Below are 7,630 nucleotides of genomic sequence, written 5' to 3'. Positions count from 1 at the left end.
GGCAATGATTCTCATGCAAATGAAACAACAGCTAAACAAGAACCCTCCCTATCTCTGTTTGGGCCAATTTTCTTACCGTTTTCAGCAAAGCTTAATCTGTTGGCAGAAGTGTTTAGGCCCATTAACAGCTAAAGTCACAGAGTCCACAACTCACCCTGCTGACAGTAAACAAGGAATTTGAGGAATGGCCTTTAAACAATGGCTAAGCCACAAACCATTTTGTCATCCAATGCTGTGAAAGGCATATGAGGCTAATGATTTTCTTCCTTGGGTTACAGCAATTTGAAAGACCAGCTTCCCTCCCTTGAGTCCCCAGCACCCTGCAGGCTTGGGTTACAGCTGTTTTATTTGCCTTTCAGGCCCTACAGCTGTGAGATAGGTTATGCAGGTGTGTTCCAGACAAATGAGTCATTCCAGGGATTCGTATTATTTATTTGTATTGACTGTCTTGGAAACCAGTCCCAAACACAGGACAAGGCAATGCCCCCTCTGCCCTGCAGGGCAGATTCCTGGATTTAATTCTGTTCAGGGAATAGTGCACCCAGGTCCTTCCCTAAGAAAGATTATTGCAGACAAAAAAGAAAAAAAATTACCCTGGAGGAGAGAAAGAAGTTAAAATTACCAAATAAAAGAAATTGCTACATAAAACTCACAGAACTTGCATGTCACTGGCAGGGCTGGTGTGTGGATGCTGAGACCACTCATCCCACCATGATTCTTGGTTAGAGAATGTGCTGGGCAATTCCAAAGGAAGCCTCTTTGCACCACACCTCCTGAAGGACACTTGACTTCAGCCCCATTCCTGGGGAAAGAAGCACAGCCAAAGTGATGGTAGATTTTTGCAGTATGAAAGAGCACGTGGGCAACTGGAGTTTAGCTGGAGTTGTTCAGAAAACACAATTCTGCAAACTCATGGTGTCAATGCTAATACCATGCCAGCACCAATGCCATGCCCAGCCCCATTTACCTCCCATATGCTTTTCCCAAACAAAGCTGCAGTGTGCATGCAGCAAAGAACTGGGGAGCAACGTGTTACGCACCCTGCCATTGTGTCCTTCCCATTCCTGAGGATAGGAGAGGCTACCACACCACCATTTCTCACCCAGATTGTGCTAACCTGCTCTCTTGCCAGAAAGCAGTGGAGAAACCAGAAGCCAAGGACTGAGGCTCAAAATAATCTCTCTTTACAGCTGGCCCAAAGACCTTCCAGGGCAACATCAGTGTTATTACTGAAGGCCCATTTGTATATAAGTCACGAGTGCTAAACCAGAATAGGTAACTAGATGTTCTTAAGCTGCATACACAGATATTCCATACTTCAACTTGTTCAGGCTGCATCCAAACTATGTTGCATCCACGAGTGTCAGGAGGGATCTCCACAAGCATTATCAAGAAATGTGAGAGAAGGAAGGGAGAGAAGAAGTGGAGAAAGTTGGCTGTGCCTGCAGCACAGTGTTGGGCACCAGCCTGCAGCAGAACTCTCAATCATACCACAGCTCTGGACTGTCCATATTTCACTTCTTTCACTCCAACATTCATTAAGATTAAGGCCACATGAAAACACAAGTTTATTTTAGTATGGTGACATCTGGGGAACAGTTTGGCAGCTCTTTCCCCCAACTTGGGGGACAGACTGGTTCAAAGTTTTCAACCAAAACATGTTTTCCCCAAGAAATTAGTTCTGGAGCAGACAAGATTCTGAATTTTGTTGGAATATAAATGAAGTGAAATGAAAAGAAAGGGAAAGAAACTAAAATGAAGAAGATAAATGAGATTTTAAAAAAAAGTAAAATAAAAAGGCTTGCAGCCAAACTTTTCTGCCCTTGGAGGTTCTGTTTGTTAAACTAAATGATACGATGTTTCTTGGCAATTTGTCAAAATGAAAACTGTTCTCAGTCACTCTATTAAATGGTGAGTTTCCTTCATGCCAACCTTGTTTCATTTACATCTTTAGACCACCATGGTTATGGCAATGCTCTTGCTCACTGCTAATTAAATGTGGGTGGAAAGAAGGTTGTGAGGCATTTTTACAGATGGAAATTGGGACCATCACTGGTGATGCCAATATCATCTATTGGGGTGAGATAGGAAATTAGTTTTTCCGTAGATCCTCCCAGATAACTCTCAGTAACATGGTCCCACATCCATGTGAAGTGATGGCTGTAGGGTGCCATGTTGATTGGTGGCACACAAGAATACATCTCACACAGTGTGATGCCACTACCCTACCTTGCAGCCCTTCATGCAAGCATTTAACTATAATTACAGCTTTTCCCTGACTTCACATTCAAGTTGGTGTGAACAGATGGAGAGGCAGGACATGAATTAGAAGAATGAGAGTTGGAAGCACAAGGAAGAGATGAAAACTTCAGAGATTAGCATGAAGCAGACACTTTTATCTGCAGTACTAGGACCACAGCACTTCATGAAGGTAATTTTTTTACTAGACTGAAAGCTCTTTTCCCTAGTGCTAACACACTAAATAGTCCTTGTTACTCCCAAAATGCCACCCAGAAACACTCCTTGGGAATAAAGTGGAGTCTCTGCAGCATCAGAGCCTTTAGCTCTACCAGACAGCATCAAAGAGGGGAATCTGATAAAACCTTTAACATAAACTGGATAAAAAAATTCACAGCAAAGCCCTTGATTACTTTTTTTTTGGCCTGAGAGACATGACAATTTCTTAGAAGAGTTTCCTCTAAAATCAATCAACCAATCAATTAATTAATCAACCAACCAGTCGATCGATGAATTAATCAAGCAATCACCAACTCGACTCCACATACAAACAAATAAAATGCCTATAGTAAATCAGTTTGCAAGACAAGATCCTGTAAGATGGTGATCAGGATGGGAAGGAGGTCCTAGAGAAACTACAGAGTCCTACAAGGACTGTGGTGGGAATGCCTGTTTGGCCAAAATGAGAAGGCACAGCTGCCACATCTGGCTTAACAAGATGGGCAAGGTAGGTTGGTGTGTGACAGTTGATGCAAGCTGAGCTTGGAGCCTGAACATCCAGTTATGATTATATCATGTTTTAGAGAAAAACTAAAGTGAATTTGGAAGACATATTTTACTTTGCATGCTGCTGCCTGTTGGGTGCATGATTTAAGGATGGGGCCATCATCAGGCCCAGGCAGTGGTTATCTAGGTAGAAGCAGATGCTGCAGATGTTTATACATTATCAGGTTTAGGGTGCACAACAATTTTCAGCCTCCTCCTCAAATTATGCCTCTCTCCATGTGACTCACAACTGGAGTTTGGCATCTTAAGAGGAAGGGCTCATTTTGGTGAGTGGAGATGTCTTTTCATCTCTTCTCTTTGATTAGAAGCCTGGTTAAAACCTGTCTATCTAAGGACTTGGGTAAGAGATGTTGAATGATTTAAAAGAGTTTAAATTATTGTAATTATCAGAGAGACAGACAAGCAAAATTTGATGTGTATTGAGGACAAAAGGGCACATCAGCTAACCTGGCTTCCATTTTAGAAAGTCAAAAGATTTTATAGTTTTCCTTTTTAAGGGAGTTATAAACTGAAGCTGGAAATTTTTATGATTAAATATTTCCTCTTTCAGGCTCTATCACAAGTGAAAATGATCTTGGTGTTAGCAGCTTGGTCCCAGTTAATCAAAACTTGTAATGAGAGATGGCACATTCTATTCCTGCCTGCAGGTGAAACTGGGGGTTATATTCCTCTGTGGTCCAGGAATCTGTTTGGTGGGCAAATCCATCAGTAAATGAGGGGGGATGGCTCTGCTGCAAAATGAGACACAGGCTCCAAATGTGCCTCTTCAGGGAAAGGGTAGCATCCCAAACACAAGGCTTTCAGCCCTGCCAAATTCTCCATGGGGTATGAGTAGCTTCTTTTTAGTTGCCTAAACCCAGTCAGTCAAACTTTGCAAGCACAAATATTCTCCCCAAATGCGAGCGTGGCATGAATCAAGCAATGAAAGTTAATCAGCATCATTAAATCTGTCAGACCAGCAGGTTATTAAAATTACCACTATTCACTCTGAAAATGGGAACAAAAAAATTATGTTCCCCGCTTTCAGAGCCTGTTTGTCTCGTTTTCCCACACTGCTCCTGAATTACTACAGTACATTACAATGTCCTCTATCCATCTTCATTAGCATTGTGAACAAATCGTATCGGGCTGTAATGCAGCATTTTTTGGGGGTATTGTACAAACATATATGATGTACAGAAAATGGGCAATTTAATATGAAAAGAATATTGTGCCTCAGAATTTTTATTTTCTAAACAGTCATTTCAGTTGGGAATTATTGCATGATTTGTGCATAATTTCTTGTGGGTAGTTATTTAAATATAAATAGGGAAAATATGTAATTCCATATGGTGGCTATCTATCCTTTCTTGATGCCTCTCCATATTTTTAATAGTGCAATAAACAAAAGATAAAAAAATCTCTAAGCCACACATTAGTCAAAAGAAGATAATTGTGCCTGTATGTGTTTATTGTAATTTGAATGTGCTTCAATTAACTTTCCTCAATATTTCCCAGTTCTTTTAAAAGAAACTTAAATTGCTTTTTATTTTGTGAAATTTGTTTTCTGTGCAATAAGAAAAAAACACAAACCAGTGTCTTTGTTTACCTCATTATGGGTATGTCCTATCCAGGAGCAAAGCCCCAACTCTTTATTCCCAACAACCTTTTTTTTTTTTTTTTTTTGTTTTGTTTTTTTGTTTTTTGTTTTTAATTTCCCATTCTCACCTTCTTCTTCTTACACTTTAAGTAAAAATATCAAATTTCTAGTGCTCCCTAGGAAGAGGCAGCTCATCATCACACAATATATCACACATCAAAATGTGGTAAAACATGAAAAAGGCAGGAAAGCAAACTCTTACACTTTTGCACTGCAGTCACTTTTAAAAGACAAGAATTTATTATCCTTTCCTCCTAGAAATCATCAGGGTGACCAGATCAGAGAGAGTGTATATAGAATGCATGTTGTAATTAACCTTGAGGCTTTTATTTAAACAAGGTCAAACATTTTAACAGCTTTACAAATCAAGGTTGGGTCCACACAGCTCTATAGTATCAGGCTAATGACAAAATGCACATGGAATACTTATTAAACAGCATTTATTTACAGAAAATATATCCTGTAAACTTCAGAGAGATGCAGCCTGCCAGTTGATGTAGCACTGACAGACAAACATCTCCAGCCCAAATCAAACCAGTCCAAGGTGACCAGCATGGTGTGCTTTAGTTATGTGCTGCCAAGGAGTCAAGGCCAGGTATCAGCAAATTAAGTCATTTGCAAGCTAAATGCATTTTAGAGTGACTGCAAAATGACAGGAGGTAGATTACAATCATCCCAAAATCTGCTGTTCTCTCCTTAATTTTGACAGATTTTTATTTACTTTAAGGAAGAAATTATTTACAATGATAGTGTGAGAGACTGGCCTAGGTTGCCCAGAGAGCTAGTAGATGCCCCACCCCTGGAACCATTCCAGGTCAGGTTCTTTGGGGCTCTGAGCAACCTGTTCTAGTTGCAGATGTCCCTGCAGGGGTGATTTGGACTATGTAACCTTTAAAGGTCCCTTCCAACCCAAAATATTCTATGATTGTATACCTTTTCTTCTACTTGAATTTTAGAAGAAGGAAAAGGAAGGAGGACATCCTGGTTGAGTAAGACGAACTACTTCTTCTGAGTGTGTAGCTACCTAGGAGCTTTTATCAGCCTCTAAAAATAACACCCATTGGGTTCCTCTGGCCATCCTGGATTGTCTCTATCTGCCTAATGAAAGATAGTCATCAGGAGTATTTTCTTCTGAGTGAAGAACACAACACTACATTTTGTATTTTGTATTCTAAATAAACAATAGCTTTCAGGTCAACATTGTTGATAATTTCATGTGCTCTCTACCACGTAGCACAGCATAATAATCAGGTCCCTTCTAACCCAAACCATTTGGTATTTCTGTGATTCTGTGATAATGAGAAGCATCATCAGTCATAGCACTTGACATGGCTCCTTTACACAACAGTCCACTCTGCAAACAATTCCTTACCAGAAATCCTCTCTTTGAAGTCAAAAGGAGATCCACATGGACAATAGACCCCTGCTATATGTGTGATCCACCGATTGCAAAATAGCTGGCTTAGTTTCCCAAAATGGTTCAGATAATTTCTCCTCAAATATTTCTTGGCTCTTAGGCATTTTTTCTTAGCCCAGTGGTTACACAGACCCTAGGGGATGCTCATTATCCACCATGTCTGCTCCCTTAAACTTCACATCCAGGTTGCCACAACTGCCTCCCAGTCTGAGCTCTGAGTCCCTGGAAACACTGGTCTGGCTGAAATTGGGATCTTCATATAAACCACCTCTGCTTCTACTTACCACAATTTATTTAATCCTATTCAATTGACAAAAATCTTGTGTATCAGCAGGGCCAGCACTGGGACTGAATTGGGTGAAGAAAGAATATTTTTTTTAATCTATGTTCACCATTTTAATTGACTTCTCCTTTCATTTGCTGATTTCCCATGCCCTCCAACTCTAAGTGTTTGAGCAGTTGTAGTAACATCCAGGGGGGAAAAAGAGTTGTACTAAAGGAGGTCTTGATGTGTGAATGTTTGAGTATTGGCATGAAGCAAATTTCTACCCTCTTTTCATCAGAATGAGAAAGAGACCATGTGAGTGATGTTACCAATTACCATCAAGCACGCCAGGACAGCTTCTGAAGATCCATGTCCTATTTCTACTTTGGTGGAACAATTGGTTTGAACAGTCTGAAAAGGCAATGAGGTCAAAAGTGCAGCATGATTAAATGCAGCAAAATTACCAGCCATGGAGCTGAAAAAGAAGGTCCTTTTCCTTCCAGGGTAATCCTGCTTACAAATTTTGCTCTGATGGGAGTGGGAAACACCTGCATTTATCAGAGCAAAGACGCAGCTGAGTTTTGGAGGCAGCATGGACTGGGACATGCATGGAAGTGTTGATATGGGAGCAGCAAGTCAAATTACAGAATCAAAGAATGTTTTGGGTTGGAAGGGACCTTTAAGGGTCGTCAACCTCCTCTGCAGTAAGCAGGGACATGCCCAACTAGATCAGGTTGCTCAGAGGCCCTCTTAACCCTGAATCTCTCACAGAACCGTACTTCTAGCCCAGGTAGAGCAACGCAGCAGCACAATTCACAAGCACGCCGTGATACAAATATACTTTAAATCAAAGAACTTCTGGGGCCAAGTATAAAATAAATTAATTGTCCAGGTAACTGGCAAAGGCTGCATGCTCTCCAACAGTATCAGTTGCATTTGGGAGCTCTTCTTCTTTCTGCATAGATAAGGAACACTCTAAACACACAGTCCTGCTGCTGAGTTCATGCCTATTTCTGTCACCTCTCAAAATGGTCTTTACTCTTTTAAAAAGTAGACCATTAATTCTCTCACCCAGCTCTCTTCTGTTTAAAAATGCACATTCTATATGCTATAGCTCAGCAGTAGTCCCAGTTTTATGAATGAGTCATAACATTAGGAGAAACAGTGTTTTTTTCATTGTAGTTCACAGAGAAGTGTGTGGTTCCCAGATGGCAGAAGGGAGCTGGGAACACACAAGGAGGAAAAGTAATTCCTCCTCCAGGATTATATTTTATGCTGAGCCCTT

The sequence above is a fragment of the Indicator indicator genome, chromosome 4, assembly GCF_027791375.1.
Source record: "Indicator indicator isolate 239-I01 chromosome 4, UM_Iind_1.1, whole genome shotgun sequence".
Lineage (NCBI taxonomy): Eukaryota > Metazoa > Chordata > Aves > Piciformes > Indicatoridae > Indicator > Indicator indicator.
Note: the sequence above shows the minus strand (reverse complement) of the source record.